General features: G+C 34.3%; 1 pseudogene; it reads right to left on the reverse strand.

The window, feature by feature from the left end:
• Positions 1–3,561: 3,561 nt before the first annotated feature.
• LOC129926653 (dynein axonemal heavy chain 6-like) overlaps positions 3,562–22,389 on the reverse strand; it is a 62,081-nt pseudogene continuing 43,253 nt past the window's right edge.

Consider the following 22,389-nt stretch of genomic DNA (forward strand, 5'->3'; position numbering starts at 1 on the left):
GCACCATTTGTCGTGGCGACTTTATTGACCTCAACCTATCCCTTGGTTTGTTAGCCCGTTGGGGCACCACTCACGATCGCTCAACCGTCTTCCTCCATCCCTGTCTATCCTTTCAGAGACAAGCACCTCCCATTCTTTTATGTTTGTTTTCTAATCGCTTTCTCTGTCTGCCTCTTCTTTTTCCTGGTATTGTTCTCTGAATGAAGGACTTTGCAAGTACTGAGGACATAATGGTATTGCCATAATATATTTTTTAACAGTGGTCAGCAGGCCTTCATTAACCTATTATAATGTCTTGAATTACTTTCCTACGCTCTTGCGCGCGCTCCATTGGCTTCCCGTGAAAGCGAGAATCGATTACAAGGTCGCCACACTTTGTCATCAGTGTATATATAACAATGAGATGCCCTTGTACCTTAGCGAACTGATTACTCCATATGTCCCCCAGAGAGCCCTGCGCTCAATGGACTCAACGCTTTTAGTAGTGCCACGTTTCTCCCTCAAAAGCTACGGTCTGCGTGCTTTTTCAGTTCACGGCCTACATTTTGTTTGTTAACAGCGCTTTATAAATAAAATTATTATTATTATTTCCGACCCAGTGCAGTCTTGCCAATGTTGACATTATTTTGACGAGAAACTCGTGCGCTAATGGACACACGCGATGGCTGTGTTGAAGCACGGAGATACTTTTGGGCTGTATGACACGTTGCGGGATTGACTGCAGACACTTGGTACTAGATTGACACGTGATATGACGTAATTATCTTCCTTTTCGAAGTAACGTTTGTAATATGTAAGATAATTTTTATCGACCCAATCAAATGAAAATTGTTTGTCTAGAACTGACCATCTCAAGTAACTACTGTAACAATAACAATATAGATGCACGATATTCACACACGAAAAACACATACACACTCATAACCAGCGCTTTATAAATAGACTTCTATGAATTCTCGATGACAGAATGTTTATTTTAAATGAGGCTAAACATGGCGGGCTCCCTTTAATTATTGTTAACGAAAATCAAGTAAAAATAATTGGTATTTTGGTCATTTTCAGCTCTTATTATGAAAAGATGACCATTATTAAATGTATTTTTTACATATTAATTTTTTTTTTCAATGTTATCATTTAGTAAAATACGTGCAAAACATATTGAACTATTTGAAACATGTAAAAACTAGAAATCGATTTTTTCCCCCAAAAACTATCATTTTTGAGTGTTTCTCCTGCCCTTAAAGTGGCCAAGTAGACCCAGTTGCGAACTGCATATTTTGCCACAAAAAAGCAGGTTCTCTGGGGTCTAAGTTCTTTTTTTTTTTCGTCGACTGCGCCTGTCTTATCTGATGAATTACAGACGTTACTTCAAAAGAAAATATAATTACGGCCTGTGAGAATACAGTTATGCTAGTTAATTAGTGATTTAGTATTTGCTAAGTCATAGCTTTTCCTGGCTGATTCAGACAACCCATTCCATGCTCTAGTAACACTATTGAAAAGGAGCACTAGTACACATTTGTCCTAGCATATGGAACAAGTAATGTGCTTTACCCATCTGTCTTTCTGAGTATTTTATTATGTTTTGTTTTCAGACAAGATAATTTTTATCGACCCAATCAAATGAAAATTGTTTGTCTAGAACTGACCACCTCAAGTAACTACTGTAACAATAACAATATAGATGCAAATACGAACAAGATTCACACACGGAACACATACATACTTACAACCAGCGCTCTATAAGTTAGACTTCTATGTACTTCTCGATTACCACAGATGACCTTTCGTGTCCCTTTTTTTTTTTTTAACATTTTTATCATCACTGACATAGACTTTGCAGTGGAATAACACAATGGTAATAACCTTATATAGAACACTAAGGCTTTTTACATACGAATGACAAAACAGTTCATAACGATACAGTACACACACACACACACGCTGACCTATTGTATGACTGTGCAGCTGGATGAGTCAACCTTGCCTGGTATTGGTAATGTTGCATTAATTTTTTTTGGTCGCATGGACATATGGTCATTTTATTAGGATCAAGCTTCACTCCCCCCCTATATTATTTTCGTGCTCTGCCAAGCGCATTAAATTAGATCCATTGATTTCTATTTCCAAAAGACTTTTAGGCTTAAATGTCTGTAAAAGCTAAGAAACTTTTAAAAGGTAGATTTAATTGAAAAAAATTATTTTGGGTAAGGACGATTTTGGTAACAGGAAATTTCTATTGGCACAGATAAAGGCAAACAATTGAAGACAAGACCTCACTAAATGTAGCAGGCCTATATATGGCTGGATAGTCCATAAATTAATAAAATTAAATTAACCATTTAAAAAATGTTCCACTTAATAAACAAACATGCTCAAGCCAACATATGTGAAACACAAACATATATATATGCAATAAATAATATATCACATTTATTATTGTGCATAGTGTGAGCTATGAAACTACGGATGGCTGCCTGGTCGTGGGATATTGTCTAGTGATATGTGTCTCGAAAATCAAGGGTTCAAACCTTTCCTGGCATCCATGGGAGTTTTGTTAATCCTCAATATAAAAATTAGGAAAGGTAAGATTTTTAACTGGAACCATGATAGCCTACACTTTCTTTTATGCAAAGACCGGAGGCCAAGCCGGGACACTCCATATTTCTATTATATTTATAGTATACCAGCCTTTAAATACAATAAGTTATGTAGTCATGAATGCATCAATTCAAGTCTCTCTACAGTATCCTGTTCACCAAGGCTAACAAGCCCCATCTACCTGAAGCTTACTAGTTTGTGCAGTCTATAATAATATTATCAAAGAGTCGACTTCTGTGTCATCTCCTTCAAGTTGAATATAAATAGATATAAATATTTATTTATTATACTTTGAATGACCAGAGTACAATAAATATTTATACTTTAAATGACCAGTACTCATTGCTCTATACATTTAGTATCACACCCATAATCAGTTGATTTTCTACAGTTGGGGGCATGGTATTATACCCCACTAAGAACCAAACCAACTTCCACCGGACTCAAATATATGAGCCACACATGAATTAGACTGGTTGTCAAAGGCTATTTGAGATATATGCCATTAGGAAGCAGATATAGGTAGTGGATTGCTTATATCCATTACCACTTCCAACAATTACAGCTTTGCGGACCTTGAGAATAATTTATTGCTTAACTATGCAATGTGATTCTAACTGAATGAGAGTGGATTTGAATGCCTGGATCATATAATTTCAACTGTATAGAAACATAGTCTCATATTATTTTCTTTCATGTGTCAAGGGAAGCTCAATGTATAAAAATTGTATTTTATTATGACTAAATAGAAATTTTTATAAAGAATTTTTTACTTCATTTTTATAGTGGTAAAAAATATAATTATCTTCAAGTAGTTAAAGACTTTATTTTAGTGATATGAACACAACATGTTCTAGATAGTGATCAGAGAAGAAAGTTGCTCACTAACATATCTAACATTGTGTGAGCCTACAAACAAACAAACAGGAGAACAAACACAAAGTAATAACTAGAGAACCATTTGTAATGGACATTGTTTTTATTGTTAAATGCTTTACAACTTATCTGTAAGCAAAATTAATCAGAAATTTGACATAAGAGTGCTGCACCTTTGGCTATCCAGTAATCTTGTGTGTTGCTTGAAGGAAAGTGGACAGTTACAACAAAGTTAGTAGAATGTCCTGCCAAAGAAACAAACAAGGAAAGCAAAGTCAAAACAGTGGAGTTCAAATATTTATAGATCATACTATACACCTAGGGTGCAGCAGCTAAAAAAAAACTTTTATTTTTTAATTTTCTCTAAAAATGTGAATATAATAGACCAGGGCAGAGGCTCCTAACATCATTGCATAAAGAATATTACTGCCTGTTATTATAAAACTACATCTATAGGGTTATTAAATCAAAGCCTGAAGCTATGGTCTTGGTTAGGAGATCTTGTCATCCACAAAGAAGCCCCTCACCTGGCAGCTGCTAGTTCCAAAGGAATGACACAAAAAAAAAGGATATATAATATTATAACGACTCTATCCAGGATTTCTGCCAACACAACATAACCAACTTAAAGAATTTCACAACTCAGGCTCCAAATAATGTAACACTTTAATGTCTAATAAATACACAGCCAATACTGAACAATAACTGTACTGCAGTCTAAGCCTCTATACATCTGTACCAAACTCTACAGGCCTTTCCACCTCATCCTGGATTTAACTGTTTCCTATTGCCTTCACAATGAATCGTGAGACCCTCAATCATGAATCATCTAGATTGACACCTTTGTTCTTTATATAGGGTTCTCAAAGACCTTCTAGAAAGTGATTGATGATCATAAGACTATCATCATGAATTGCATATGTAGTATTCAGAATACAGATCATTCCTGAAGTGTCATCCCTCATCACAGTAGACCACTCACCGAGTTCTGGCCTGTGCTATCAGTGTCAGTTGATTGCACACACAATTACCCCTACATGAATCAATAATAACAATATTCTAAAACACAAAATCACCCCTAGATGTCAGCCAATCTGTTTTGTATGCTGCAATCTTACACAAATAAAACACTTTTTAAATCTACTTAATATTAAAAACCAATCTATTGAATGGTCAAAGGTAATCTTAGAAATGTCAATGTGAACACATTTCGTCATTAACCCTAATAAATTATTGTCTATTTTAGCCTTCTATTATAATATATAAATATAACTTTATGCTTATTATTTAAAATCAGAAAAAAAAAGTGTAAAATAAAATTAATTATGATGAAATAAGAACATAAAAAAATAGACATTAAAAGCAAGCAATTAAAAAATAAATGCTCAAAGCAGGCACTGAAGCCTGATCATAATTTTAAATTCAGTAATTTCTACTACTAAATGGTTGATTTTTTTTTCAGTTTCTTATTTTTTGTTTTAGCATTTTGTTAACATCATTTCTCAAAATAGTGCATCTCTTGTTTCAGTCAACATATAGGAAAGAATAGGAAACATGTCTAGCTTTCTATAAAGTACAGTAGGTCCAACCCATACTACATCAAAGAAAGCTTCTACTCAAACTTAAACAAACAAATAAACCAGATAAGCCTACTATACCAGTATTGAAATACATAATCTGATTGGACAACCTGAAGTCATTTTCTGGGCAAACATGTCATCGGCCATTTTATAGAAGTAATGGCATATTGCTATTAGAAATACGCTCAGCTCATAATCATAACATAGGAGGCACGGTGGATGACTGGGGTCCAGGGTTCGAAACCTGGTGAAGACAGATTTTAATTTTTTGGGATCTTCTGGTGCCTCTGAGTCCACCCAGCTCTAATGGGTACCTGACATTAGTTGGGAAAAAGTAAAGGCAGTTGGTTGTTGTGCTGGCCACATGACACCCATAGGCCACAGAAACAGATGACCTTTACATTATCTGCCCTATAGACCACAAGGTCTGAAAGATGAACTTTACCTTACTTTATAATCATAACATATACACTTTTTCAGTTCTCTTGAATGTATCCCAAGCAGTGGCATCAAATAGATCTATACCTAACTATTGTCAGGCAATCACAAAAACTATGTGCTGAGCTGAGATCTGGACATATATTAAAACTAAGCTGTAAAGAAAATGGACAGCTTCAGGAAACCAATCATGTTAAACCAATGGATGTACTAAAGCTAAAAAAAAAAACAGAAAGCAAACCTCAAATACAATCTTTACACTGGAAAACCACTAGAAAGATCACATGCACTCTATATACTGTGACTAGCACAGCCAAAATGCAAACACCATTATTGATTTGATGAAACCAATGAATAAATCTGAGAGTTCCTGAAACACAAACAACACGGCTAGAAGCCTTATAGTAATACTATGACATCTTATATCTCTCTGATGCAGGTCTCTATTCAACACACAGAGACTGAAGACTAAAATATGTCTGCATTAGAGATTTGCTATGGACTGATGCTTGCACCCTGAATGCCTCAAATGAAGCAGATCTTATCCCTGTACACATTTTGGCTTCACAAACACAGTAGGCATGGAACCAGAAATACTATGACCATAAACTACCTGATGTCAGGTCATTGATTGATAGGTTGAGCAGTATGCACTTTGGATTGTCATCAACCTAGTCCCGAGTTCAAAGCCTGCCAGCTGGCCGTCATGCAGGAGGAATGAGCTAAGGGGTAACAATCTTCATTTCTAAAGGAACACCCACAATGTATTAAAACAAAGAGTCAACATGCAATAATGTGTCCAGTTGGGGAGCACTGTAACAATATATGCTAATATAGATGATTAAACAAACTTGTGTTACACATGCTAGTGCAGCATTTGGTAGACTTCAAGAACAAGGAGGACCAAGGCGAGGACTCAGCATCAACAAAGCTGAAAGTCCACAGTTCTTCCCTCACTTTTATAAGCCATGGTCTCTATAGTCTTGACACATTCAATAGCTGAACTCTTTTTTGATCTGTGCCTCCTAAGAAAAATTTCACATGTAATAGTAAGATCCTTTACATCTCAAATCAACAGTGTCCATACTTAAAAAAAATGTCCAAACTCTGCATTTTTGAATGAATAGCTGTGCAAATGAGGATGTTCTCAACACAGAAATGATTGAGAAATTCAGGAATCCTCTTCTTATTCACAGAAAGACTAATTGTACTAGCTACAGAAACTATGAACACAAAAATCTATCTTGATATTTAACCAATCTTGTTATGAACAGAAAAAAATGTTGTACATTGTTATGACATGATTAGGATTTAGTTATTTGTTTCGGGAATAAGGGGAAAGTTTTACTTAGTGACAAGTGACGTGACAGATCTTTAAAAAACAAGAACGCTCCAAGTGACGCTAAAAAGAAGACGCTTCGTGTAGAGCAGTAACATAGATATACAGATTTACGGACATAGCTGACATCGGACGATTCCCTTCTTGATTATTAAATATATTTGTAGACCAACATCAGCGTCGACTACATATTTTGATTGTTTCGGCCTTTCGCCGGTGTTACGGAAGTAGTTTGAGTTCAGTGTTACTTCCAGGCAGACGTAGATCTACACTAGTTATATTTCAAAGAATCAACACCGTGCGGAAGCCTTAACAATATCTATATACAGAGTAAATCAGTGAGAGATGTACAAAGAAGAAACAAGTGAGAGCTAGATCTGAAAGTAAACAAGTTAGGTCTTGGAGAAAATAAACCTGTGAGAGCTGTAGCAAGACTTAACCAGACATGCCCATGAAAGCTATGGTAGGAGTTAACAAAAGATAGAAAGTGTTTTGTGAGAACATTGATCCCAGCTGTAAAGAAATTTGTTAACTTGTTACCTGTAGTGGAAAGTGTGCCAGCTCTTGCAGCTGTTTTGTAGAGTAGCGCTGGATAGAGAGATAAATCTGGTTCATAGTCTAGGCGAGGATCCATGTGCATTACAGGCAAACTGGATATCATTTAGAAACAAAGAATTAAATGACTCAATTTGTATAGAAATAATGAAAGCAGTAATTTCTTTTTTTCTGATTTGTTCCCCTCAATATGACTATCAAAACAGAAAGTTGTTTCTTTTTTTTTATATTACGGTCAATTGATGGAGGTCATAAATAGTCCTACATGTTTCAAACTGCTTAGTTCTTTTTACACTTTTATAAGGTTAGCTTGAGGCCAGTTTCTTATGAAGAAAAGCACAGATCTGAACAACATTTTTTAGAACTATTCTTCTTGGGTCTGTGTCGCTGGTTCAGATTTTCATCTTCCAGGGAATGCATTTCTAAATTACATTGTCCTATGTAGTTGAGTTAATTTTATTTTTTTTTCTTCAGGCTGAATTTTTTGTAGTGTGTATAAGAGTCATGTTCACATAAATTGTGACGAGACTAGGACACTCTTGGTTTCATTTCTGTTATCACTTTCTCTAAGTCTAACAATATTTGTTTGCATTATTTTGGATCTTCCATTTTGTCAGTCATTTTTTTTATAGTTGAAACATGTTTTCAAACTTGCTTTTTGAACTTCAACGAGCACTGAGAGATGACTTCAGTTCAGTCAGTAAAGACAGACAAATTCTATTCAGTCAGTAGAAGACAGATGGCTTCTATTCAGTCAGTAGAAGACAGATGACTTCTATTCAGTCAGTAAAAGTTAGATGGCTTTATTATTCAGTCAGTAGAAGTTAGATGGCTTCTATTCAGACAGTAGAAAGGAGGAAGGAGTTACAGTTAAACATTGAATACAATGAAAAAGTAGATATTAACTAAAATACATTTTGTTTGTTATATCCATTACAAGACACACACTGCAATACATGTCAAGTTTGTGGCTTTACAGGCTATTAGTTTGCCCCATCTAAGAGTATTTAAGTATTGGTTCATTTTGCTAGATGATATGTAGCTGAATGAAAGTTGTATACAATATTAATAAGATCGTGTTGCAAACATTAATGCCAATGTGGCCTTTTTTTATGAGCTCTTACTTTGCCTGCATCTGGCCTTTCAATTGGTCACCAACAGTCATGTGATCCCAGTCCCAGGCAAAACCATCCATATAGAGTCCATGTACAAGCACTACATCATCAGGAACATCCAACTGAAAATAGATAGGATTGAAATATAAGTTTACTAGATATGCTGTTTTTTTTTAAAAATTAAACATGTTTGGGAAACATTTAAGTAAAGTAAAAATTTCCCCCTTTCCGACCATGTTTTCTACACTGGCAGACGATGTTAAGGTCATCTGTTTCTAAGCCAACGGTTAACGAGCAGGGTGTTATGTGGCCAGCACAACAACCAACGGCCTTTACTTTCCCCAGAGTTGGGTGCACCCAGGGGCGCCCATAAAAATCCTGAAATTCAAGATCCCAGCCTTCACTGACATTCGAACTCTGGCCCTCAGGTTCGGATGCCAAGCCCTTAACCATTTGACCACCACACCCCCTGGGAAGCATTTAGGTTCCTCATTATGTTATGATAAAATTAAAATCTGACAGAGGACGAGGAGGAGAAAACAACAAAAGTTTAATTAAATTTCTCTAATTTTTTTTTATACTTCCTATATTTCCATATCAAGTCTGATCATTTGTTAGTGTTTTTAATTTTGAAGTTCTATATTTTGGTTTCGTAAACTGATTTAACCATTGTTTTAAAAATAAATGTTGATTTATTAGAGAAATAATTTGATTTTAACTAAGAGTTTACATTTTGATCCATAGGTATTGTTTCGCCCTTTTTAACTGTACGCAGCTGCTCCATTACTAGTGCTTCTTCTCTAGAATATGGCAGGAGAATGAACTTGAATGAGAGATGATCAATAGGCTGGTTGTACTTTCTAGCAAAATTTTGAAGAGTTCCAGTCAAGAAACCTGTAAATAAATAGAAGATATAGTCTTCAATAAGTTTTGAATTATTTTTTTTTACTGTTTAAAAAAAAATGCTTGCCAACTAAGTACAAGTGGAATCTTTTACACATTTTTCTTCCACTTCCCATTCTTAAACCAAATTGAAAATGAGCACAATTATTGATTGTTGATGACAACACATGAATCAATCACAAAATTAAGCAAATAGTTAAAATGTTTGTTTTACATGTTTCGGATGTTCCTTCAGAGTTGAAGATAGTTTACTTCCTAGTCCAAACCTCCCGCAGGACGACGGGGGATGGGAGCGGGCAGGATTTGAACCCTCGACCATCGATAAATCCGAATGACAGTCCAGCGCGCAAACCGCACGACCAGGCAGTTAATTACCAGACAGCAGGCTTATTGTGAACAAGACAGCAGTAGGTCTGTTACAAAGGCAGAAGGATACATAATTTGAGATCTAAAGGAAATCTACAGAGGACAGACGTAGACTACTGAAAGAGAACCTAAACGGATCACAGCAATGTCTACAACAATTATGTCTGCATTGGGTGTGGCAAAATATGTAGGTCACAGCTAGGACAGCCTAGCCGAGTGAAATGCTGCACTCCCCCTTGAGACTCAAATACAAGCCTTCTCATTATTAGTCCTAAATGTACTAAGCAAAGTGAGATAAGCCTTGTGTAGAGAATAAGGTGACACATTTTTTTTAAGACTGTAAAACCTTCTATTTTTTTATCAGTACTTGAACAGCTCAGTGACTAGTACATTAGCCTTCCATCCTAGATACTTGAGACCTCCATTTCAAATACAGAATCAAGCAACTTTCTTAGTTTAAAAAAAAAAAAAATTGGTTTTGAAAGGGCAGCACCAAAACTTTCTCCCAGATTCAACCCCTTCCCCAACAGAAACTTATTGGATCATAGTGCACTGAGCAAGCTATTAGCATTAAAGTGGCAATAAACAAAAACAACTAATTAAAGTATTTCCAATTGCACAAGTTTATTATTATTAGTCTAGCTCTGTTAAAAATGAATTAGATTATTGATTCAAAATAAGTAATGCTATTTGTTTTTAAAAGTACTTTTTATATTTCACTTGTTCCTGACATGGTTTTGACACTTTAGTTTTAACAGCAATCACCTGCAGTTGCCTTAAATCAATGTGATCATAAATGGGAAGATCAAAACTCATCCTTTAATATAGGGCAATAAAGTCATACCCAATCATATTATGTTACAACTTAAAAATAATACTCCAAAAAGACAGTAATTTATTTTCAAACACATTTTCATGATGTTTATAGGACACATAAAACTTTGTGAAAAGATATTGTAAGTATCTGACATTTAGATCTACAACTTCCCAACAAAATTACAAACCTTGTGGAAAGAAGAAGCCAGACAACCAAAAAGACTTAGGAGGTCCATTAGTGATTCAATTGTCAATAAAACAACACCTCATTATCAGGTCTTTAACCCAAGATGCTAAAGACTTTAACGAAGGATAAGCGTTTCTGGCCCATAATTCTGGGACCTGAAAATGAGTATCAAAATGTGTATCAAATATACTAAAGTGCTTCTAAACATATCGTTAAAACTATTTGATTATTATTGTTACATAAAACACATTAGTGATTTGAAAAACTCTGGATTAGTTTAAACCATTAGTAAGCAAAGTGGATTTAAGATATTCCATAATTTATTTTCATTGAAGTTCTAATAATTTATTTTCATTGAAGTTCTATTTTTCTTTTTTGTTATAATATGTGAGATGTGTGGCTGAGTAACAAGAATTCTGTGGAAACCCATCGAGAGGAGGGGGGGGGCTGAGTTTTATTCCAAACTTGACCAGACTTGTGTTTGCTGAGTGCCTAAAGGCAACCCATTGTCTCCCCCTGATCCATAAAAGGAATTGGACTATAATTCAAGAAGCTTGCTATAAAGCAAGAAACTTGTGCTTTACAAACAGAAAGAAATAACCCTAACCAAATTAAAAATCTATTGAAATTGAGTAAGTCATATAATTTACACAACAATGATTTTGTTAGAAAAAACATAATGAATGGAAAGTTGATCCATACATGTGTCAGGCTGTATTTTAAAGCCTTGCCTTATCTGTCCTGGCCCCCTGACACAGTTAATCAATTATGTCAAACAAGAAACACCACTACAACAATTCATATATATTGACTTGATGAATGTTTAATCTTATGATACATTGAATGAAGAGTGAGGACTAGAAACTCAAAATACCTAAATAAATGAAAAGCTACCAGTATCTTGGAATTCCCATATTGACATAATAAAGAAATCAAAAAAGACTATAGTTTATCATAAATGTTTGCGAATCAGACAGTAATATCACAATAAAATTCTATTTCACCTTAAACCACTATGCAAAATTGCATCTTAATTTGGGGGATCCTTCAACATGTGATAGATAAAGAATCTAAAAGATGTCATATAGAGCTATGAGGAATATCACAAATGGATACTTACATTAAACTAAATTAGCACCTTAGGATATCACTAAACATTTAGAGGAATTTCAAGACAAAACACTAGAAAAGAAACTACAGATAGGAGTAATACCTAAAACACTAAATTGTAGCTTGCAAGTACAATAACATTACCTAATATAATAAATACTCAGAGACACAAGGCTAAAGACACATTTCTTATTCCATATGCTAGAACAAATTAATATAAATAATCTTTATTTCCAAGAACAATTTGAGAATGAAAAGGAAGGAAGGAAAAGAAAAACAATGAGTTAAAAAAGAATTTTAAGCTCTTTTTCACATGAGGTATTTGAAGCTGCAAATACCTCGGAGATATTGTCTCAGATGAGGGAACAAAACCCAAATTATTGGCCCGAATAGGAGTCCACAGCAGCCCTTTCAAAACTTAAAATAATATGGAAAGATAAGGGCTTAGTCCTCGGCACCAAAATCAGACTGATGCGCTCTCTGGTCATGGCCACATTTTTATATGCTTGCAAGTCGTGGACGTTGAATGCAGAGCTTGAAAGGAGGATCCTAGCAATGGAATTGAGATGCTACAGAAGGATCCTAGGCATCACATTCAAAGACCGCATCACAAACCAAGAAATAAGAGACAGGGTTACTGTAGCGATTGGAGCCCATGACGACCTGCTAGCTATTGTAAAAAGACGAAAGCTTAAAACCTTTGGCCACATTACAAGATCTACGGGGCTCGCAAAGACCTTCCTTCAGGGAACAACCCAGGGAAAAGAAGAAGAGGCAGACAGAAAAAGCGATGGGAGGACAACATTAAAGAATGGACGGGCCTGCCATTGAGAGAGGTTCTAAACAAGGCAAAAAAAAGGGAGGAATGGAGAAAGACGGTCGACAAATCTTCCCTGGTGCCCCAACAGTCCAACAGACTAAGGGATAGGTAAAGGTAAAAGGTAAAGGTTTCACATGAGCCAGTGAGTAACAGGATGAATTCAGGTTGGAATTATTATCTTCTTTTTGAACTAAATTTGTATAAGAGAAGCTGACTTTAAGTTGAAGCTTCCAATAAAATGTGTGAAGTTTTTCGGGAAAAATAAAACTAAAATTTAACAGATAGATCTACGTTCATTCTAAATGTAAACAATAAATTACTTACATGGTTATTTAAAAAAGCATTGTATACATTCTCCAATTCCTCACTCATCACTATGAAACCTTTGATGGCTTTTTTCAGTTGTTCTAATGATGTCTAAAGGAGTAAAAATAAATTTTAAAAAACTTGACCAAATTATCTCTTAAAATGAAGCTCTGACTTACTATCATTTCACCATTATCACGAGAATTCCAACAGTTATTGCTGGGTATTTTCTATTCTGGTATCCATTGAATAACAGTTTTTTTGCTGTTGTTGTTGAGCTTTGTAAGTGCTGTTCTGAGGTTTTTAATACAAGAGGAATCAGAGTTTTGCAAGCTTTGGAGGGTTGTTTTCGCATCAGTTAGAAAGACAATCTGACTGTGTGGGGAACTGTGTGGATGATTTGCTAGCATGGTAGCAGCTAGTGCTAGTGCTCCCCTTTCTGCTCTGTGACTGTCAGAGAGCTCTCCAGTGGCAATGGATTTTTCTAGTTTTCCTCCATCTGGCCATTCAATGAGTATTCCAGCTCCTCCATTTGTGGTGGCTTTATGGGATGAGCTGTCCCTGTAAACTCTGATCCACTGATTGCTAGGATAATTGGTTTGTAGAAAACAATTCACTATTTCCTTGAGCTCTGTTGGTCTGTAGTCAGATTTTCTTTTTATGTTTTCAATATGGTCCCTTATAGTAGGAAGAGGGCTTTCATCCCAGGGTGGAGATTCATTGTAGTGTATCAAGGATTCCAGAATAATTTTTTCAAGTTGTTGAATGCATTGAAAGCCTAGAAAATTGAATGGAGCTACCAACTTGCTTTTACAAGAAACGGCCAGTTAAGAATTTTTGATTTCACTACATGAGATATTGAGGGCGCGGTGGCTGAGTGGTTAAGTGCTTGGCTTTGTGATTTTAGGACGCCCCTGAGTCCACCAAATTCTAATTTTAATTTAATTCTAATCCAAATTCTGACTTAAGTTGGGGAAAGTAAAGGCGGTAGGTCATTGTGCTGGCCACATGATACCCTGCTTGTTAACCTTGGCCAGCAAAATAGATGACCTTGACATCATATGCCATAAATATTGCAAAGTTGAAAGGGGAACTTATTCTGTGTCAATATCATATCATAAGCAATCTTCTTGTAATTCGCCTCGTGAACTATTCGTTAAATAAATCTAGACTTCAGATTTCATTTACATTAAACCTTTTATAATATCAGTAAGGTCTTTGTATACTATAATATAAAACATACTCATTAATTATTCTATATTTAAATCTTATTAACATGTACCTTGATTATTATAAGCAGTTTATTGAATCTTTCAGTTTCTTGCATCAACACTATGGTTAAAGAGTTTATGCGACCTTTGGCGTCAGGCTAGTGGATAAAGAAACAATATTTCGCAATCAATTTGTCAATTACTACTAAGCATATCTAATATTATTGAAAAAAACAACAACATGGTTTTTGATATTTTAAAAAATATTGTATGCACTATTATGTTGTTTTTCTTTAAATAAGAAGCTTTTAATAATGTAGTAGTTTTCACATTCAGCATTCTATTATGTTAGGTATTATTGCATGCCAAGAGAGCAATCTATTATGTTAGGTATTATTGCATGCCAAGAGAGCAATCTATTATGTTAGGTATTATTGCATGCCAAGAGAGCAATCTATTATGTTAGGTATTATTGCATGCCAAGAGAGCAATCTATTATGTTAGGTATTATTGCATGCTAAGAGAGCATTCTGTTATGTTAGGTATTATTGCATGCTAAGAGAGCAATCTACTGTTAGGTATTATTGCATGCTAAGAGAGCAATCTACTGTTAGGTATTATTGTATGCTAAGAGAGCAATCTACTGTTAGGTATTATTGCATGCTAAGAGAGCAATCTACTGTTAGGTATTATTGCATGCTAAGAGAGCAATCTACTGTTAGGTATTGCATGATAAGAGAGCATCTACTGTTAGGTATTATTGCATGCCAAGAGAGCAATCTATTATGTTAGGTATTATTGCATGCTAAGAGAGCAATCTACTGTTAGGTATTATTGCATGCCAAGAGAGCAATCTACTGTTAGGTATTATTGCATGCTAAGAGAGCAATCTACTGTCAGGTATTATTGCATGCCAAGAGAGCAATCTATTATGTTAGGTATTGCATGATAAAAAACTAAGAACTACTACTATATAAAGCTAGACACTAAAGCATCACAAGAACTAAAAGACTATCATGTAATACTAGGAATTATGGAATGATAGGATCACTAACAATATTAGAAACAGAAAGGCCTACTAATAATTAAAAGGATGGCCCAATAAATGGGAATATGGAAATCCATTGCTGGTGGCCCATACTTCAATAGGGGTGATGGACTGTAAGTAAAGTAAGTACTAAGAATTAAAAGGATGGCCCAATAAATGGGAATATGGAAATCCATTGCTGGTGGCCCATACTTCAATAGGGGTGATGGACTGTAAGTAAAGTAAGTACTAAGAATTAAAAGGATGGCCCAATAAATGGGAATATGGAAATCCATTGCTGGTGGCCCATACTTCAATAGGGGTGATGGACTGTAAGTAAAGTAAGTACTAATAATTAAAAGGATGGCCCAATAAATGGGAATATGGAAATCCATTGCTGGTGGCCCATACTTCAATAGGGGTGATGGACTGTAAGTAAAGTAAGTACTAAGAATTAAAAGGATGGCCCAGGATAAAGGAATATGGAAATCCATTGTTGGTGGCCCATACTTCAATAGGGGTGATGGACTGTAAGTAAAGTAAGTACTAAGAATTAAAAGGATGGCCCAGGATAAAGGAATATGGAAATCCATTGCTGGTGGCCCATACTTCAATAGGGGTGATGGACTCTAAGTAAAGTAAGTACTAAGATTTAAAAACTACCATTTTTACTTGGAACTAATAATATTGGTACGTACTGTAAACATATTGGGATTCGCTCTTTCAATATCCAGTTTGTCAATCAATTGATCCAGGACAGCCTCAGCAAGTTCATAAGTAATATCATGATTAGACATCCCACCATCAGCTGCTACGATTCTCGGTTGAATATCAAGTATTGTAGCTAGATAAAAATTTGTTTTACTCCTTTAGTTCTGCATGAACAAAAATTTTTGTCTTAAATTCCAAACATCTCACCCTTTTTTTGTTGATTTATTTGAATAAGAAGAATCAATTGATTTATTAGTGCTGCTAACAAAACAGTAGGCTCAAGGTAATAGGTGAACAAAACAGATATATAAAGCAAGAGTTTCGAACTGGTTTGAATGTTCTTCTTGAACATTATCAAATGTGGTTCTCCTGAGATCAACAAAAAGCAAGTTCTAAACGACCCACAATCTGTATCTTTTTAGGGAGAAAAGTGGCAAAGGAGTCTGTCCATAGAGCATAAGACTCACTGATGGCTACAATGTTGTAAGCCATAATAAAGCAGTGTAAAAAAGATTATATGACAATTTATTATATGACAATGAATCATATTCTTAACTAAAGTATTTCAAAACAAAACCAGTGTAAGTGTATATAGCAGTCAATTGCAACTGTTTTTGTTTCTATACAACCATTACCAAAACAAACACAGACTTACCAAGTAAAGCATTGGTTTCATTCAACTGAAAGGCTATGTTTGCATTCTCATGGAGCCCAAAGATTTCTGGCTCATCTATAAGTGGTAGAGATTCTATGTAAGCCTTGACAGTAGCCAATGTCTTGACAAGAGGTGGATAGTAAATACCTTAGATTAAAAATAGATTAAATTTAAAAAATTACCTTCCATGGCCCATTGTATTTAATACAAAACAACATAACTTTTTTTTCTCAAAGACATTATTTCTTATGAGGCTGATGACTTTTGGTAAGCAATTACTTTGCTTTTAATTACTAATGAATAATACATTTTAAACAAAAGAACAATTCCCTCTCCCCCATACCTGAAATAAATCAAGGTTAAGGGCATGTATAAATCTAGTCAGAATATATAAAATTCTAATTAGATGATACAGATGCAGACATGGCAATATTAAAAAAAAGGGTAGCCTAGACTAGAATACTGGATCTAGATATTAATACAAGTAATAAAAGTTTCAAAGATGTAAAATGTTCTTGAAAAAGTTCATGTATTTATTGAACTTGTTGATGAATACATGCAGGAATATTTGCTGATGTATGTGTATTCAATATATAGATTATCTGGACCTCCAGACCAAAGTTAATTGTAAGAAATTTATATTTTGAAAAATTATAATGGTCAAACCAGAGTTTTCAAGTGCGGCCAATTAGCTAGTTATACTTAAACTGTAAATTTCTAAGAAAATTGTTAGAGCAGTTTTCAAGATCTGTGTCCATCCAAGTTTTTTTTTTTTTTTTTTACCCTTTTGCCAGCTGATAAGAGGAATAGTAAAATAAACAATGTATCACGAGCTAAAAAGTTCCTCACCCTGACAGACTAAAACAGTCTTAATCAAATCTACTTTCACTATGTTAAATCTTTGCTCAAGTTGCATAGGATTCTGAAGTCAGATTAGAATGGATTTATTCTAATTTGTTATATCAATTTTGATTAGGCTCATACTTCAATTCTGTAACTGGTTATAATTTATGTATGTTTTTTGTTTGCATATTTTTGAAAAGGAATTTTGCTTTGATCACTCCATGCAACTATTTTAAAATGCATGTTACACCCCTCTCTATGACATGCATCTTAATAGCAATACAAACTTTTTGATCAGTTGTCAACGCTTCTAAACCCTGCAGCTTCTCTACAATCAATAGAGATCTAAATAATGTTGATGTGCCATTAGCTATTGACTATACCAGCATCTTAATCTTTTACAAATTATTAGTAGAACATTATACAAACTTACTGATGAGAAATCAATTTTGAATATTTGTATTTTACATCAAAATATGTTGATCAGTGTTAAGGACAATGTGTGTATGTGTGTGTGTGCTGAATGAAGTAATACTTGTACGAAGATGCTACTTTCAAAGGTTAGATCACAGATATGGTGTATAAAAAGAAAAAAAGGAAACAGATCCTCAATTTATTTTAGTCCTAGTTTGAAACCTGCTAATAAACATCAACATCTGCCGCAAATAAATGAATAGGACTTCCTTTAGAATGTACTTTATATTGAACATACAATTACCTGATTCCGAGTATTTATATTTTGGTTTTAAGGTTTCAGGTCTGAAAAAAAAACTTTAAATTGTCCTTAGACATCTTTGATCTTGGGCATCTGTGACTCGACCACCATAGGTAATCTGTGGTGATAAAAGAAGTTTTAAATCATTCAACTAATTGTGTATTATACTGTACAAAAAAATAATCATTCATAAATGTTAACCTAAAATTTGAAAATTAACGAATATAGATTAATGTATGAAGTCTTTTATGGATGTATGTAGTTTGAAAATGTTAAAATGCACAATTGCCTTTTCAGAAATGTGATAATAATTCAATGTGAGCCATCTGTGGTCTGATGACAAAATGATACTTTTCTCTCTTGACTCAATTTAGCCCACTTCTGTTACTCCTTTAATCCAGCTTGGTCTCAAAGCCGGATATTGCATGTCTAGCTGCTGAGCAAAATCCATATAGAATATATGATATAATGTGCACTGTTTTGTCATTTTCGCTCCACATGAAGTGGGTATACATGTCTGGTCAATTCCAAAATTATTAATTAAGTTGTCTCAGACTATTACAATAATTTCCTTTAAAATTTTTCTTTTTAAATACACGTTTATAACAAAGTCATGAAAAGTCAAGAGATAAATATTTTTGGCTTAGTGTTTTAGAAAGAAACTAAAATATTTATATCTCATGCGCAAATGACAATACACACAATTCTCTACCTCTCCTGTTATATAGATCAGTGTCTTCCAAGGGATGTAACCATCTTTACAAAACATTTCCATGTTGAGCAATGCACACTCTCTATCACTATCACTAAAAGCGTACTAAAATAAAAATAGATACGACTTATTTATAAGAAAAACTGTATACATACATTTTTTTTTCTAAAAAGATAATATTTTGAAATGAATTACTTTAGGAAAGTGAAGAAATTATCATCCAGAGAGGACTAGTGACATTCAGAAACCCTATATAAAGAAAGAGAGAGAGTTGCAGAGTCAAGACAGTCTAGCACAGTGGAGTCCAGTACAAGATCAGAACAGTACAACAGTTATTCAATTAGAAATTGTGTGTTGCCAATAGTACACTATTTGGCATGTAATACATCAGACTCAATAAAGTACACTATTTGGCATGTAATACATCAGACTTAATAAAGTACACTATTTGGCATGTAATACATCAGACTTAATAAAGTACACTATTTGGCATGTAATACATCAGACTCAATAAAGTACACTATTTGGCATGTAATACATCAGACTCAATAAATTACACTATTTGGCATGTAATACATCAGACTTAATAAAGTACACTATTTGGCATGTAATACATCAGACTTAATAAAGTACACTATTTGGCATGTGATACATCAGACTCAATAAAGTACACTATTTGGCATGTAATACATCAGACTCAATAAAGTACACTATTTGGCATGTGATACATCAGACTCAATAAAGTACACTATTTGGCATGTAATACATCAGACTCAATAAAGTACACTATTTGGCATGTAATACATCAGACTCAATAAATTACACTATTTGGCATGTAATACATCAGACTTAATAAAGTACACTATTTGGCATGTAATACATCAGACTCAATAAAGTACACTATTTGGCATGTAATACATTAGACTCAATAAAGTATCACTCTATTTAGAATCTGAGTTGCCACATTCTCGCAATTGGTGGTAGCTGTTTTGATTTCAATCAAGAAACAAAGGAGAGAGACACAACAATATCATTATTGTTAACTGTGTTAGGTTCATTATGATTTATTAGTTGTTTAATTAACAGGTCCATATTGCTGCATGTTTTGATGCTGAACATTTTCTTTTTTAAAAAATAAAAGAAATATTTATACTTTATATGTGTGTTTATTATATTTGTGTGTGTGTTGAGCATTGTCTTTTTTTTTTTTTTTATATTCATGAGCCACCAATTCATTTTAGAGCTTTTTTGCATTGCCAGGATGGTCTGCACTGAACAAAAACACATTTTTTCTTCCCTAATTGAATTTTCTATTTTAAATTGAACAAATCTAGTCTACCATTTATCACAGTAGCTACTCCCATAATACAGCCTGTCATTACTTTCAAACATTGATTATCTCTTTATCTCTTTCTCTTTTTTTTTCTACACAGCACAGGGAATACATTTTTCTTATACCGTACATAACTTCCTTTGCCAGTTGATTAATGTCTGACAGGAATCTTTTATCCAAATAAGATTTAATAACAATATTATATAAGTAATCAACCCGCTTCAATTACTTCTGACTCTATACATGTATAGTCTTTCACAATTGTTATAAGGAAAGGTAAAAAAATGTATTTTCAATATACCAGGTAGATGAATTTTCTCGAAAAAAAAAAAGGTTGTTAGACAATTATAAATGTTTAACAAAATTTTTTCCTAGTAACTAGAGAAAAGTTTTTAGTTTCGAATATCCAGCACTAAATGAAATTTAATAATCTTAACACAGTCAGATGCCCCATGCCTAATTAGCATTAATTAAGGCCAACTCTCGTCAATTTATTATTTTATATCAGCTTCATGTCATAATTAATTTAATGGGACAAGCCTTAATAAACAAGTTGATTCTTTTGGAATAAAAACAAACATTAAGTTCTAATAATAACAATAGAAACACTGAAAAAACAACAACACAATTCTTAAGCTTTTTCTTTAGGGCCTCACTGTTGTTTTTTTTCCATCTATTTTTTAACATAAATAACTTTTTATTTTTTTTAAATAACTTCATGACACATGTTGCTGAGATTGCTTTTCTATTCCTTTTCTTTGTTCAGATTGTAAGGTTTTCTTTGCTGGAGGTGGTAATGGCAATAATATGAATAAAGAGAGGACAAAAGCAATTAAGAAAACTACATGACAAATGTAGAGAGTATAGATTCCCTATTCATCATGAACTGCCAGGTTTCTTTTATCCACTTAGTTTGCAATCTTAGGTACCCTACCCTGATTAAGTGTTGCCTGAAAAAGTATTTTGAGCACTGGTGCTAGCTCGTGGCTTAGTTCTTTAAATGAAGCTAATATGAGTTTTCTCTGCCTCAACTCTTCTCTTCTGACCCACACATAAGTTAGCTCTGCAAAGATCTCTATCTGCAGCTGGGCAGATTAGACCAGATCTGACCATATTTGACAACAGAGTCAACAAAAAAAGTTAGCTGTGATATTCATACTCTCATGATAGCAGCTAGGTATACAGGATAACACCATCATTCAGCTAGAGCAGGGGTTCTCAACCTGTGGGTCGCGACCCCCTTGGGGGTCGATTGACAATTTGCCAGGGGTCGCCTAAGACCATCGAAAATATAGATTGTTTTTTTTTCTATTCTTCTATTGCTGTTAGGGGGGTCCCGTCAGAGTGGGGGATTCTAAAAGGGGTCGCCGACCTTAAAAGGTTGAGAACCGCTGAGCTAGAGCAAATTCAGGACAATGCTGCACAAATGGTCCTATGAAAAACAAGAAGTGATTCTGCTACTGCTCTCTTGTGTACACTCCATTGGCTTCCTAAGAATGCAAGAATCGACTACAAAACTAAGAACGCCCTTTTACTTGAGTGAACTGATCACTCCATATGTCCCTCAGAGAGCCCTGCAGTCCATGGACTCAATGTGACATGTTTCTCACTCAAAAGTTACAGTTTGTGGGCCTTTTCAGTGCTTGTCTAAAGGTTTCGAACTCACTCCCCATTGATCTCAGACAAACAGCTTGCTTCACTACTACATTCCAAGAAGAATATTAAGACCTATCTGTTCAAAACTTTTTTTTTAGATTAATGGGTCATTTTAACACTTGAGTTTATGTCTGTTATGTAATAGCTTTAATAATACCTATTAAAAAATAAAAAATTGAATGGGTCCTTACACTAATAGATAATATTCCAGTTCTTAACATTACTCTTACTGTAATATTATGGTTCTACACTCTAACTGTAATATTCCAGTTCTACAGTCTTAACATGACTCTTACTGTAATATTCCAGCCTAATGGTCCAAATTTTTTCCTCTCAAGAATAACAGCATGAAAAAAACAAATGCCAAAAATGATCTTCCTCCAGTCCATTCCCAGAGCTGTTATAAAAAATGTTTAATTTATATAGAAACAATAAGACAAGTTCAGTCAGTCATTATTATTACTAATCTTTAAAATATCTTTTTTTTGTCATTTTTAAATTAAAAAATCAATCA

Source organism: Biomphalaria glabrata, chromosome 6 (assembly GCF_947242115.1).
Source record: "Biomphalaria glabrata chromosome 6, xgBioGlab47.1, whole genome shotgun sequence".
In the NCBI taxonomy this organism is placed as follows: Eukaryota; Metazoa; Mollusca; class Gastropoda; family Planorbidae; genus Biomphalaria; species Biomphalaria glabrata.